This window comes from Phalacrocorax carbo, chromosome 6, assembly GCF_963921805.1.
Source record: "Phalacrocorax carbo chromosome 6, bPhaCar2.1, whole genome shotgun sequence".
Taxonomy (NCBI): Eukaryota; Metazoa; Chordata; class Aves; order Suliformes; family Phalacrocoracidae; genus Phalacrocorax; species Phalacrocorax carbo.
Genome location: NC_087518.1, coordinates 24,090,121 through 24,106,052, shown reverse-complemented (window position 1 = coordinate 24,106,052; position 15,932 = coordinate 24,090,121).

Sequence of the window (15,932 nt, the reverse complement as noted above, 5' to 3'; positions counted from 1 at the left end):
GCTTTGTGAAAAATATAAGTTAAACACATCAGCCATTTTCAAATCCTTTCAAAGACTCAAAACAGGTTAAGGAATTGCAACATGCTTTTGGTTATGTTGTGCTTTTTGGGCTCTATGGGACTGCATTTTTTTCAAGTCTTGTGTAACTGTCCTTAATTATACTTTCAATTAATTTCCTAAATGGACAGTAATATGTACATCACATAAAAACAAAGCAAATACTTTCTTGGGATCATTATGACAATATGGTAATATAAGACTTTTTTTTTGTATACTGAATAGCATCAGGAAAAACTTACTCAGATCCCTGGCCAAAGATGCCCTTTCCTTTCTGCTTATGACAGATTTATTAAAAAAAAAAAAAAAAAAGAAGAGAAAAATATTGTGGGGTAGATAGTCAGATAAACTGACAGACTAGCTTTGTATATACTTACTGAATTAAATTTCCTTTAATAAAATGGAGCTGTTTTAATAACATTAATAAAATCCTAGAAGCTGGTTTCTAATAATTCATCACATAAAATAGCAGCAATCTCTATTTTGCATTTTCCTTATGAATTGGATAAATACCATCTAGCAGCAAGGTATTGTGAGTCTTTGAAGGATTAACGTTGTGGACTCATCTTCAGACTTTGCCGTAAAGTTACCAAAGACTGTTCAATTCCTGGAAAGCCACTCTAAGAGAGCATTGGTTGCCCCTCTCTCAGTGAAAATGGACATAAATATCTCATTTGGTTTCCTAATGATCTTGTTCCAGAAGGACAGAACAAGATGGATCTCTTTGCATAGAATCATAAAATCATTAAGGTTGGAAAAGACCTCTAGGATCATCAAGTGCAACTGTCAACCGAACACCACCATGTCTCCTTAAACCATGTCATGAAGTGCCACGTCTACATGGTTTTTAACGCCCCCAGGGATGGTGACTCCGCCACCTCTCTGGGCAGCCTGTTCCAATGCCTTACCACTCTTTCAGTGAATAAATTTTTCCTAATACCAAACCTAAACCTCCTCTGATGCAGCCTGAGGCCATTTCCTCTCATTCTATTGCTAGTTACTAGGGAGAAGAGACCAACACCTCAGTCTCCTGTTTTTCAGACTAAACAACCCCAGCTCCCTCAACCTCTCCTCATGAGACTTGCTCTCCAGACCCTTCACCAACTTCATTGCCCTTCTCTGGACATGTCCCAGCACCTTGATGTCCTTCTTGTACTGAGGGGCCCAAAACTGCACACAGTACACGAGGTGCAGCCTTACCAGTGCCGAGCACAGGGGCACTATCACCTCCCTGCTCCTGCTGGCCACACTATTCCTGATACAAGCCAGGATGCTGTTGGCCTATGCTCAGCTCATACACATACCTCATATTTTTATCCTATTGTATAGCTACTTTTAAGCTTCCATCAAAACAACAAAACGTACTTGACTATGTTTAGCCTGAAAAACCGTTAAGAACACTTTAAAATTTCGTGCTTTTTTGAACCAGTTCATCTTGGTGTCTGAATCATGTGGGCTTTGATACTGCAAGTGGATCTGACACAAAGGTCTCAAAGCTGAAGCTTTCAGGTCTTCAAATTCTGGTCTTTTTTATGCATTATGGCAAGAATTATTTGGAACAGATAATCAGAAATCAGCATCCCTCAAATGGGGTTAAATTTGAATCCTTAGTTTTCACAAAATATTTCCAGTCAATTGGTTTGGAAACCAGAACCAGTTTTAAGCATTCGCTTTTCATCTTCATGCTAGGTTTGCTAGGTTTTAGAATAATGCATTTTAGGTAGGTAAGAGACAGACCAGCAGCAATTAAGTACATCAGAGCAGTATTATTTGTCACATTCTGTATTCATCCTGACAACAGTTGTTTAAGGAGGTATATGTTCAGAGTAATGAATAATGTTTCACTTCCCATATAGGCAGCACCATTGCAGAAGCTGAGCAAATTTGCAATGTTACTTAGCAAGAAAGTGATTAACCACAAATACTGAAAATAATTTAAATATTTACACCATACCATAAACTAGGGCTTTAGAACATGGTGACTAGTGCATGGTGCAGCCAGACTAAGGAATCCAGATGCAGATATCCTTCTCATCCTCCTAAATAATCTTTATAGGCCACAGAAACGAAAAAATGCAGTGTTTCTAAGCTAGGCTGAGACTCTGTATTTTTGCTACCTAAAAATATGAAAGTGGTTATTTCTGTCTTCATCCAGAAACTGCAACTTGGTCAAACTTTTCTTTTTTAACCATTTCAAAATTCCTGTTCTGTCCTTTTGAGTCTCTAGTAGCAATGCCTTTATAAAGGTTCTGAGATTGCCCAATGGGTTGGTATAAGCATCCATTATTCTTAGACATTACCATTAGAGTTTCTCTTCTGAAATAAAACCCAAGTCCCTAGAAATGCAGCATGCAGCAATATCCAAACCACAGTTGCCTTGGCCCCAGCATTAGAATGCTTCCTGTCTCTCAGGCATTGATTACCTCTTGTTTGTATATCAATCCTGCAGAAAAGCAATGCCAGAGAGAAAGATAAATTCATATCTCACTCCTTCTTCCTACTTAGGAAGTCAGAAAAATTATTTGGCGGTGCTTAGGAAGGAAATCCTCAGAAGAGACTAATGCCTTCCCGTTTTATTGTAACCCTTTTACAATCTATCACATTGACTGGTAGATTTAGGGCTTCACAGTTAGACCTCCTGGTAACCAACTGCACTGCAGAAGTGATTCACGTATAGTCCTACAACAGAGACAGTTCTAGCCCAAAATATTAAATTCTGCATGCATCCATGCCTTAAAAACAGCCTTCCCTGGAACCATGGAGGCTGGCACAGAATAAGAACACAGGACTGCAGACAAGGACACCTGGATTCTGCTCCAAGCATGGATGTAGCCTGTGTTTAATCACTTGAAGTTTCTTTAGGAACCAGATCCAATTACAATTGGATCTGGCTTACAATTTGCAATACTTCACCCTGAAGCACCTGATGCCAAAGCAAGTCTGGGGATCCTGTGTTTGGTACCTAGCTGGTCTATCAAAATGAGATCCAAAGTAGCCAGCATGCTAGATTTCCTTTTGGGGACCACTTTCATTAGTATGCCTGGCTTGCAAATGGTTTGAACCAGCAACTTTTCCTCCTCTGTCCTCACACAGTGTAAGAAGTCACTCAATTTCATTTAAGAGCCATAGCACAGAGACCAGAATGACTTTTCCCCCCCCTAGAGATGTGTGAAATTCTTTATTCTAAAATAAAGAAGCAGCAGTGTTTCCCTTTTAAACTGCAGCAGTGTAGTTGTTAGAGTACTTAGTGATGTTCAATTCCTTTCCCAATGAGAGAGATTCAAACCTGTGCCCCAAAGACTGTAACAATGGCTTTCACACTATGCTAGTCGGGGTGCTCAGCACCTCTCACACTGAAGTCATGACACCACTCCTGGAAAAATTTGCTTTATCAAGGAAAATGTGATTTCAGATTGGCTTTCCCTCTGCTCCCCAAAGCATCCACTAAGCAGCTCCGTGCTGGGCTGAGACCCTGGACCTCCCACTTCAGGGCATAAGTCCAATTTTTTATCTAGAACTACCAATTTGCCTCCTCTAAGGACCATGTTTTAAAGTAAGGTAGCATCTTACTCCTGCGCTCCAGAGGGATTCCAGTCTTGTCAATACAAACTGAACACGCCCTGGGGTAGATGGGGAACAGAGATCTGTCCTCAGAGCCCTCAAGGACATGAATTAACCAGCCTTTAGATTTCAGTCCAGCTTCAGCATTAAGATGTGCAATGCAAGCAGTTCTTGACTTTAAACAGAAGCACAACTATTGATTTTAATCTCCAACTAGACAGAGGGTTTAAAAAAATCACATTTTTGGATCTAAACCCCATCTATCTATGCCCCTTATAAAACAGTATTTAGTAGTTCTGGTTCATTTTCTCCATACCTCATTTTAATTTTGTAACACTGGACTGGTGCTCAACTTGTTCATATGAGTAATGCGAGCATTAAACAGAGATGTTTGCAGCGCAGTTCAACAGATGGCAGAAACTAACACAGCAGACAAAGTTGAAAAAGTAAAATATGCATCCTACTGGGGCAGTTACCCTAAACCCACATTCCATGTAAGCTCCTCACAAAGCTTACAACAAAAGCAGATACAAATGAATTACAACAAATACTCTGTAAACACAAAGATGTTTTTATATCTCTGGGCTGTGTAACTGCCATTATGATATTCTTGATAGCTTTTTTCTTTATTTTATGATCTATTAATGACTTATGGTTTAATTCCCTGATTATTATATTCCAAGTCAGAGAAGATTACTCACAAAATTTAAAAAGAATACAAAATTCACTCAGCAAATAAAAGAAAAAAAAGCCAACAATGAGAAATAATTGCAAACATAAGCACATAATGAAGCGAAAACATGGCAACACAGTGATAGTAAACTGGCTATACTGGAAATTTTTCATATACTGTACTAAATGTTGTCACTAGAAGAAACAAAAAGCCAGATGGCGCTGCTTTATTTAGGCAACAGGTTTCTAAAGAACAAATCACATATTATGTATTCTTGAAAGATAGGAACCAAAAGAAAAAACATGTGCAATGTATTTCTGATAGTCTGCCAGTAAAGCACCAACATCAATCCGTGTTTCTAAAGACAGCCAATAATAACGTAACTGCAGAGGGGAATGAGTGAAGAGCACAGCTGGGATGAAATAATCTACAAGTTCTGCTGAGGCACTCAGCACTTTCAGGTCTAAGTTGATTAAAAACATTCTTTATGTATCATATTTAATGTTATAGCCCAGTCTAGTCTATAGGCTGATTGTTTACCACATTCCAAAACTGTTGAGTACCTTCAATATCAGTTTTAAAAGCAATGCCAAGAACTTAAACAAAACCAACTGTCTTTCTAAAATATATGCTCTGGTTCAACCACAAGCTACTGGACAAACTGTAAGTGGTGCTGAGCGAAATTCAAGCTAAATGACCACAATAGTGATTTCTGGCCTTGAAATATACATTTAAGGTGGAATTTCCTCTTCCTACTTTAAACCATGTCTCAGTAATGAACAGCAATCAAACTGTGCAGGTATCATTTAAAATGATACAGACCTAAAGATTTCATGTGGTTTCCTCAAACAAGCAAACAAACAAACAACTGTACTGTCAAAATCCTGGCTTTCCAAAAAACTTCTGCCTATGAAACTGGCAAAAAGACAATGTGAAAGGGATGCAAATTGATATTGTAAATTTATATTGGGAGATTATCATGACAAAGAAACTAAAAAAAAAAACACTTCTAGGAGGATAAGGATGACCCAGCAACGTGCTCTGTCAGCAAAGGTGGCCAATGATATCCTGGGCCATGTTAACAACAGCATTGCCAGCAGATAGTGGGAAGTGATTATCCCCCTGTACCTCTCAGCACTGATGAGATCACCTGCAGAAAACTGCACCCAGTTTTGGGCACCCAATACAAACCAGATATCAATAGCCTAGAGCGAGTTCAGCATAGTTGCCACCAAGGTGGTCAAGGGACTGGAGCACTTGTCCTGTGAGGGAGAGGCTGAAAGAACTGGCTTGTTCAACATGAAGACTTGAGAGAAAGTTGTAGCAGCCTCCCAATACCTACAAAGAGCCCACCAAGGAGACAGAGACAGGCGCTTCACAGTGGTGCCTCATGGGAGGATGAAAGATAACAGGTGTTAGCTGAAACAAGAAAGATTCAGACGTGACAGTAGAAATAACTTTTTCACCATGAGGACAAACAATGGAACAGGTTGTCCAGAGAGTCTCGAACTTTGGAGGTTTTCAAAACCAGCCTGGGATAAAGTCCTAGGTCACCTGGTCTGACCTCACAGATGATACTACTTTGAGTAAGAGGTTAGACTAACTGACCTCCTGATGTGTCTTTCAACTTGAATTATCCTAAGAATCTAGAAACATACAACTTCCAGAAATTCTGGAAAAAACAACCTTAACTGGGCACTCTTACTTGACAATGAAAACAGCCTCACTATTTGCACACTCAAGACACATGGTCTCTCTTGTTGCATGCATTGGTCACACTGATAGGCTTCTTTTGCAGTGTTTAAGTGCACATGTAATGCACATAAACTTGGCCCATTGCATAGAATGGAACTTGAACTCAGCCTTGAGAGAGTCCAAACAAAACCAAACAGGTTCAGCCCCTACAGCCTGTGCAGCCCTGCACACTGTCACAATCCTGTTAAAACAAAAGAGCTCTAAAAACTTTGATTGCTGTAAGACTGTGATATCTAGCAAGGATCACTTTAAAAAAAAACAACACCACAGTATAATTAATAAAATACATCACAAAAGGGGATGGGCTGGACCTTGGCAATGGAGTCTACTTTTCTGTTCTTCATTTCTCTCCTCTGGCCCATTGCAGGGTAGGTGCTTTAGGACCTCAGGAACCTCACCACAGCTATAGCACCTGTGGAGCTGGTGCTCTACCTTGTGGGGAAATTCTCTTTCCTCCTTTCTTGCTCCTTCCTTTCCATGTACATCTTGTGAGCTGGGAACTACTCCTAAATGCATGAGTTTCTGATACAAAAGAACCCTTTGAACAGCTCTTTTTTTCTTTCTTCTTCTTTTTTTTTTTTAAACTACACTTCAATAGCATGCACTGTTCTATGAGTTACATTTTGGAGTAATTCTGTATACAGAGGTTTTTTCTTTTAACTGGATTATTCCTTTCATGGAATCACACTTTGCCAATAGTAGCTATTGGGCCTGATTCTTCACTCACTTACCCCATTGTTGACAAGCTATGTAAGGGCATACAATTCAGGTTCACACCTGTACAAAGACCTGGCATTTTAAACAGATGCATTCTTTACTCATGTTTACAGGTAACCTCCTGCCATTCTCTCTTCCGGAGCACTGCAGCACCTCTGCTGACAACATCTGGAAAATACATTAAGCTTGCTTCTTTAAACTCATTGTTTAAATGTATTTGGAATGTATTACTGGTCATGTGTCATCTCTGACCTATATCTGAGTATACACTTGATGAAAAAAGTTAAAATGAACCTTTCAAAAATAACCATTATTTCCCAGAGTTTGCACATAGAGGTTTTTAAATAATTTTCCATCTATTTTATGCAATAAGTTTTATTAAAAATAATGCAATGATAATAAGAAGATCCTGTTGGCTAGAATAAAACAATGACAACACATTTTGGAAATTTAAATGCAACTGATTCCTGATCTCACATTCATTACATAGACATAAATTCAACACCTCTAAAGTAAATCACCTGTACACCCTCTAAAAACACAGCACCATCTCTTAAACCTGTATGTTATTTGCATACGTTGCAGCACACAGCTAAGTTACACAGCTTCAGACACATGCAGACATGTGCTTTTCTTAGCTAGGTAATTTACCAGCTAAGATAAATTATTACTGCGCATCACATTACATTTCACAAGCAGTTTTAATAAAGACAATGTTCAAACTCATCAGAACTTTTAGACCAGCCTCACAATGCAAAACTCGCAGTTTTACATCCCATCCCATTTCAGCTATACAGTTTTTCACATAACTTTTGCATAAAAATAATGTCTTCTGTAATTGTAGAAGTGTGTAAATACACACACATGTATATATGCTGTGGTTAAAAAAGGTGCAGTGATTTTACTGAGACTTTAAAAAGGATAAAAATATAGAAATAGACTAAGCTAAGCTATTCCAGCCTGAAAACATAAGAGTTATGAAGTGCCTAAGTTTGAGGATAAAAATAGGAGCTTTATTTCTTCCTGTTGAGTCTCTTCTATCCATAGTCTTGACATTTATTTCCTATTTTAAACAAAAGGCTGAAACTAGTTTCTCAGATAGTGTTGTGTGGTAACACTGCCTGAAGAGTGAACACTGTCCCCTTACAGGAAAGGCAGATGCAGCAATGTAAGCACACACTGAAGCAGTCTTTACAGGATGGCGTTAATAGAAAGCTTAAGCCAACAGTACTCCTCAGGAAGTGCGGTCCAGAATTAGGGAACAGCAGAACCACCTGACCACCTGGCTGGCAGTCATCATAAAAAAAAAAAAAAAAAGATCAACGGACTCTCCAGGGAGGAGTGCCAATAATTTTTATAAAGCACAGTTTTTTACTTGATGGGCCATGCTAGGGGACTGCACAGCTATCTGTGTACACATTGTTTGTAATTAGACAGCGTGCTGACATATGATGTCAACCCTATGCAGATTTCTTTGGTTTCCAGATGATGTCTGGCTGTGCCATTGCTTTGGACTCCACGTTCAGATGGGACACAGCCACTTCTGGACACCTCGTCAGTGCCCCAGCCACCTCCCTTCCATGGGAGGCTGAGGCCACTAGGGCCCTCTTCTCCCTAAAGCCATCCTGTCAGGCACAGTGTACCTAACATCTGTACTGCTGTCATGCTAGCTGCTTAAATAAACAGTACAAAGCACTTTATTCTATGTGAACATCTGTTTGCACAATGCAGAATAGAGCAGTTAAGAGGTTTATTTGAGTGCACAGCTAATCTGATGTGTACTGTGAATACAATGCACTATACAGGAATGTGTCAGTGTGTGAAGTACAGCAAGCCCAGGGGAAGTAAGCACTACAGCATGGAAGAGTCATTTACATAACAGGTAGTCCTTGCTCTTTACTGAGAAAATCAACTGCCTTACACTTCTAAAGGCATGAAAAATGAATCTGAGAGAGTATTGTTAAATTCTATATGCCAGGTCAGATCATTTTCACAAACTCCAGACATCCCTATTTTAATGCTAAAACATTTGTGGAGATGTTTCTGCATATTTTTATGCAGAAGCTTACTCATTTCCTTCTGGCATCAATCCAGTGCTGCTTGAAACCTTCTCTTTCTCAAAAAGTCTGTTTCAAGTACATGTGGGCCAAGCAAGCCAGCACATCTTAAGCAAAAGAATATTTTTAATCACTAGTTTCACACATTTTAAATCCAAAATAGACAATTGTGATTGCTGAATCTGATCTTCTAAGAGGCCAGAGGTTTCCCTATGTGCTTCATGCACTAAGCCCACAACCAGTTCTGTGTTAATAGGCAAAAAATCTTTCCAGAACCTACTGATTAAAAGTGAAAGGCACCATCACTTGCCTTGATCATTGGCTTTTCATGAATGCTCATAGTAAATCAAAATATTCAGGTCATTTTCAAAATTCTGATATTGTCATAACCGACCACATACCTTGATTCCTGGGGACTACCAGGCAGACCTACAATTTAAGCTGTTCTGGAGCAATTCCAGCTGCTTGCAAAGCAAGTAGGCTATTATATAGAGGATTCAATAAACCTCCTCACCGCTGTGTTATGCAATGGCAATTGTTCACAAAATGGTTTCTGAAGCAGCAGAAAATTAGTTATCTGCCTACAATACAGAAAGCTGTTCTGTCATACCAATATTATACACTCTTCCCCAGACACTTGTTACAGCCCCTAAACCCCTCTTCCCCAGACACTTGTTACAGCCCCTAAAAATATTCTGATGGCCTGCTTCTCTGATTGTGGGGCCATAGTAGATGTACTGCTACAACTAATTCTCAGATCAAAACTCTACTTTGACAAGTTTCAGATTACCTAAATATCTTTCAGTGAGTGTGCCCAACCAACTCCTCCTTCCACATCATCTCTAATATTAGAGATGGCTGTAGCCATAACCCAACCCAGTTTTAAGTCAGTTCCTTCCTCTTTCTCTCCAATGCATAGCCTTGTCCAGATATCCAATATAAACTTTTCTGCAGTCTGTACTGCTTGATAGCCATGATTACAACAGACCTTCCAGCCTTACCTGCCCAATATTGCCCCAGACTAAGTCACAGTTTTTCGGAAGTAATTTTTTTAACATAAATATTGTAAAATACCTTATGGCTCTATGGAATTATTAGTGTCATTTAAACATAGATCTACTAAAGAGCCAGAGTATGAAACAGGTCAGATCTGAATTATGTATCATGACCCCCAGACACAGAACGAACTACAGGATATTAGCTTGCAGTGTCGGTTACATCACTGGATATGTCTAACTGCAAAGAAGAAATTCCACACAGGCACCACTCAGAATAGAAAACAGCACCATTTTCATACACATTATGAAGTTATTTTAAATGGGTTGCCTTGCTGAGAACTAGCAGACAGAAGCACATGAAGCAAAGACTGATTTTAGAGAGATGAATGGAAGATGCAGGAAATTTTGCAGTTCTGCTGCTGGGCTAGATGTTTGTCAGGCCCTTCAAATCTCCTTTGCTTTTTCTCCAAATTAGTGCTTTGATTTTTTTACCCACCTAATTTTTCTTTGAAAAGGGACAGTGGGACAGGTCTTTTGCTCTTAGGTAGAGAATATCTCTCTACTGCATCCCGTCCTGATATTCACAAAGAGCATCATGGAAACTCTTTTTTGTCTGTCTTGTCCCAACTCCCAAGTAGTTCACGTAAACACAAAGAGCAAGTGTCAGGCTGGAAATTCTAACTGGAGACCACAAGAAAACTAGGCATAATTCAGGTGAAAATATAAAGAAAAAAAGTCAATGTCTTTACTAGACATCACATGTATCAGGAGTCATGAACTAAAATGATATCAGATACTATTTTTTGAAGTGTTATTTTCATTAAAATCTGTCCGGCATTTGAATCAAGAACTACCTAAACTAAGTATTTACCTTTAAAGTTATTTCTAAAACACCATGTTTTTTTGCAGGGTGTAATGCAAAGCTTGAAGGACTAACAGAAAACCCAAACGAGGAAGAAACAGCACAAAATAATGTGCTTTCACTCCAAGTAGTTTCAATGATACTACATACTTTCACAGCTTCCCCAAACAAATAAACAATCAAACTACACATATCTTAAAGTAGATAGAAAGTGGTTTTTTTTCTGTTGAGAATTGCTGCCAGGGCAAGCAACTAAAAATTCATGTATGTAATAAATCTAGATGCCAGAAAAAAAAGCAGGATGTGCCTAGGGAGGTAGGAGATTATAAAAGGTGATGCCCTTGTAACTGATACAAAATACCAGTTCCAGAATTGCAACATCTACATCCATATTAAATTGCTCAAGCAAACTCATTTTTTTTCATCACCAGTACCTCCTCCTTAGAGCCTTCCCTCATTCTACATTTTTTAATGACTGATCTGTTTTTCCCATAGAAAGATTATACCAAATGCCATATTGTTTACTTAAACTTGTGCTTTAGTCAGGAAGTACCAGTTTGCATAATGATGTGCTTTTATAGTGACCACAAATGCCAGGTAGTACCATCTACTTCTTATTCTGGTCTTCTTCATATTGTCTCTTTGGCCACATAAATAGTATACACTCAGAGAAAATTAATTCCAAGATTTAAAAAAACCAAAACAATACAAAAAATCAAACAAAAATACCCTTGAAATTTTGGTGAAAATGCATAAGTTGTCCTTTCAAGTTAGGTTTCATTAGTGTTCTAGGGTCACTCTGTGCCTGTCACATAGTTATCACAGCAATTTTGAGGGGAAAATAGCCCAAACAGTTAATGATTAATGGCTTGAGAGTCTAATACAGCCTGCAAATTCATTTTATGGCTAAGACGCAAAGACGCAATGTGATTGGCCTTTTTTCTTTTCACTATTTCCATCCAGGTTTCAATGGCTGCTCTGACAGTGGTCCCCATGACCCTTTCTACACCCTCCAATATCTGCTCTGCATAACACTCACCAAAAATCCTGACTCAGACTCATGTGATAACACTTGCAGAGTTCTCATTTTATAATGACTGTGCTCAAATTCACACACAAACAAGAATGACACAGTATTGTTTTGTTGCTTCATTACATGGCTACAGACTGATCACATCACCAGTCTTACCACCAGCTTGAGTCTGCAACTATTTTTCTATAAGGAGCACAGGGTCCTTTTCATAAGCAGCAAAACATTTGGGGTGGGGGTTTTGTTTGTTTCAGATTCACCCAGCAGAACTAATTCAAAGGCTGGATAACAGGAAGTTTTATTGTTAAAAAATTGATTCTGGGATGACAAGCACAACAATATAAAGATGCAACAGAGAATTAACCGTTTCAGACTGTATATGACTATTGGCTCACAGGCCATTTCACAAGGTCAGGTGAAGCAGTTTCCCAGCTCCATTGATATTACACCCATTTCCTATAAGATTAACAACAGGTCCTATTCTCACGGATCTCTTTGGCAAGTGACCGTGTGGTACAAATAAGAGTTAGCACAGTGAAGAAATAACTCAGCGCTATCACTACTAAGTGTCACCTACAGAGAACAGATCTTCTCTAATTTTTAGGGTTAAGGGCAGAATATTTTCACTAGAGTGAATCAAACATTTACAATTACCAAACAATTTTGTCAAAATGCATTGGCGAAGAGCTACAACAGATGAAAAAGGGGCAATAAAAAGTATAGCAGTATCTCTGAAAATGTCACCAGACACTTGCAGCCAGAGAGGATTCTGACCAGCTTTTCTTGGGGTCCAAACACCATGGCAATTACAGTCCAAGCATATTGAATGACTGTTAAATTAACTGGTAATGTGTCTTAAAAAGGCTAGGCTATTTGAGTGCATTACTGACGTTCAGCTACTACAGACCCAAAAACTAAGGACAGAACACAGAATCATAGAATTGTTAAGGTTGGAAAAGACCCTTAAGATCATCGAGTCCAACCGCTAACCTATCACTGCCAAGTCCACCACTAAACCATATCCTCAAGAACCACGTCTACCCTTCTTTTAAATACCTCCAGGGATGGAGACTCCACCACCTCCCTGGGCAGCCTGTTCCAATGCCTGACAACCCTTTTGGTGAAGAAGTTTTTCCTAATATCCAACCTAAACTTCCCTTGGCGCAGCTTGAGGCCATTTCCTCTCATCCCATCGCTTGTTACTAGGAAGAAGAGACTGACCTCCACCTCGCTACAACCACCTTTCAGGTAATTGTAGAGAGCAATAAGGTCCCCCCTCAGCCTCCTCTTTTTCAGACTAAACAACCCCAGCTCCCTCAACCTCTCCTCATAAGGCTTGTTCTCTAGACCCTTCACCAACTTCGTTGCCCTTCTCTGGACATGTTCCAGCACCTCGATGTCCTTCTTGTACTGAGGGGCCCCAAACTGCACACAGTACTCGAGGTGCAGCCTCACCAGTGCCGAGCACAGGGGCACTATCACCTCCCTGCTCCTGCTGGCCACACTATTCCTGACACAAGCCAGGATGCCATTGGCCTTCTTGGCTGCCTGAGCACACTGCTGGCTCATGTTCAGGCAGCTGTCAACCAACACCCCCAGGTCCTTTTCCTCCAGGCAGCTCTTCAGCCACTCCTCCCCAAGCCTGTAGCGTTGCATGGGGTCGTTGTGACCCAAGTGCAGGATCTGGCACTTAGCCTTGTTGAATCTCACACCGTTGGCTCTGGCCCAACGATTCAGCCTGTCCAGGTCCCTCTGTAAGGCCTTCCTGCCCTCAAGCAGATCAACACTTCCACTCAGCTTGGTGTCATCTGCAAACGTACTGAGGGTGCACTCAATTCCCTCATCCAGATCATCAGTGTAGATCTTGAATAGGACAGGCCCCAACACTGAGCCCTGGGGAACACCACTTGCGACCTGCCACGAGCCGGATTTAGCTCCGTTCACCACTCTCTGGGCTCGGCCATCCAGCCAGTTTTTTACCCAGCAAAGAGTAGACCAGTCCAAGCTGTGAGCAGCAGCTTCTCTAGGACGATGCTGTGGGAGACAGTGTCAAAGGCTTTGCTAAAGTCCAGGTAGACATCATCCACAGCCTTCCCCTCATCTACTGGGTGGGTCACCTGGTTATAGAAAGAGATCAGGTTGGTCAGGCAGGACGTGCTTTTCATGAAGCCGTGCTGACTGGGCCTGATCCCCTGGTTGTCCTGCACATGCCTAGTGAGCTCAATCTGGATGAACCACTCCATAACCTTCGCCGGCACCAAGGTCAGGCTGACTGGCCTGTAGCTCCTTGGATCCTCCTTCTGTCGTCTGGGACCTCCCCTGATAACCAGGATGGTTGATAACTGATGGAGAGTGGCTTGTCAAGCTCCTCTGCCAGCTCCCTCAGTACTCTCGCTTTGCTTCAAAGTGGCCCAGTGTCCCCTCATGGTGCTTGCTCTTTGAGACGATAATTGTGCCCACCCTGGCAAGCTGTAACACCACCTGAGCAATGAATATGATATTCCTATCCACTGGAAACATTGCAGGTGAGGGTTCAGCATAGCTCTTGTTCAATATAGTGCAACATTTTTTTCAGCTAACGTCCATTCTTCTCCTTTTACTGTATACTCTCCTCAGCATAAGAACAAAAGATAAAAATATATCTTTGCCCTCAAAATACATTGTTTCTTCCATTTTCTATGGACCATAATAACAAAACTTTCCCTCTCTCTCTAAATAGGTGTTTTATAGCCCACTGTACTTAAGAGAGGCAGAGAAGGCCACTAGGAACCAAGATAGATGAGGATTTCCTAAAAGGTCCAATTTCAGCCTTGAGAAAAGGAGGCTCCAAGAGGATTTCATCACCATGTACCAGTACTTAAGGGGTAGCTACAAAGAAGATGGAGACTCCCTTTTTACACGGAGCCACATGGAGAGGACAAGGGGGAATGGACACAAATTGCTCTTGGGGAGATTTCAATTGGACACCAGAGGAAAATTTTTCACAGTGAGGACAGTCAACCATTGGAATAATCTCCCCAGGGAAGTGGTTGACTCGGCCATGTTGGACACCTTCAAGAGTCGTCTGGACAGGGTGCTGGGCCATCTTGTCTAGACTCTGCTCTTCCTAGAAAGGTTGGACTAGATGATCCCTGAGGTCCCTTCCAACCTGTGATTCTGTGATTCTGTGATTCTGTGATTCTGTGAAATAAATGTTTGCTGTACAGTTTGCAAAGGCAGTAACTTGTGAGTGTATACTGTGTCAAGGGATTTTTGAGACAAAAGTTAGTGACCAATTCAACACACTCATGAGTACAGTGAAATGTAATCTTCAGCATTAAAAATGGAAGGCTAACATGGTCTTAATTTGTGCTTACCCACATTTGGTTGTCCATATCCTTTTGCGTGGACTCTAAAAATGGATTCAGTCACCAATCAAGTCTGCTTTAGCAAAAAATTACTGTGAACTCAGAACCTAATCTTAGCTATGAGAAGTGAGTGCAGTTTAATGCTGAGGTGAATATGAATTTCCATCAAACCCCAGTGGAGAAACTCCAAAGGACTAAACAGTCAGACACTCATAAAATTTTAAGGTGGTTGCCACGGTTCCACCCTCATATCTGCTCAGTAGCTCTTGCATGTTAGAGAGGTGTGCTCATCTGCTGCATGGAAAACGTTGCAGTGATATGGTATATGGTAGAGATTTTCAATCAATGTGTCACAGTCCTTAAGCCTGAGTCTGCATTTTTGAGCAGACCCACTTTGTAGGGTACGCTGCAGCCTGAGATCTCATATAAAACTTTCTGACTAGCCCAGCTGGGGGACCTGCTGAAGTAAACTGCAGATCCCTCCCTGCAGACAGGGCATGGTCTTTGTGTGTGTCTGAGAGTCTCAAACAAATTGGCTAATTCCCAAGAACAATGGCTATTGAGTGAGGTCAGCCAAGTGTCTAGACCTCCTTTCAGCTGTGGCTTCTTGCAACCTGTTCATGATTGTAGGTCCTACTGCTTTGTGTTTATTGCACTCAGCTTCCCTCCACAGGAGCTGCTTATGTAAAAATCCTACCCTGGTAATAAGGGAATCAGTAGTAATGCTTCTCCATTGTCTCTCTTTACGCAAGGTCTAACAAAAGGCCTTTATACCTTTTTATAAAAAAATCAATTTATAAATATTTATATTTACATTCTGCATGTTTATTTATATTCTATATATTTGTTTATGTTCTGTAAATAGAATATACTTT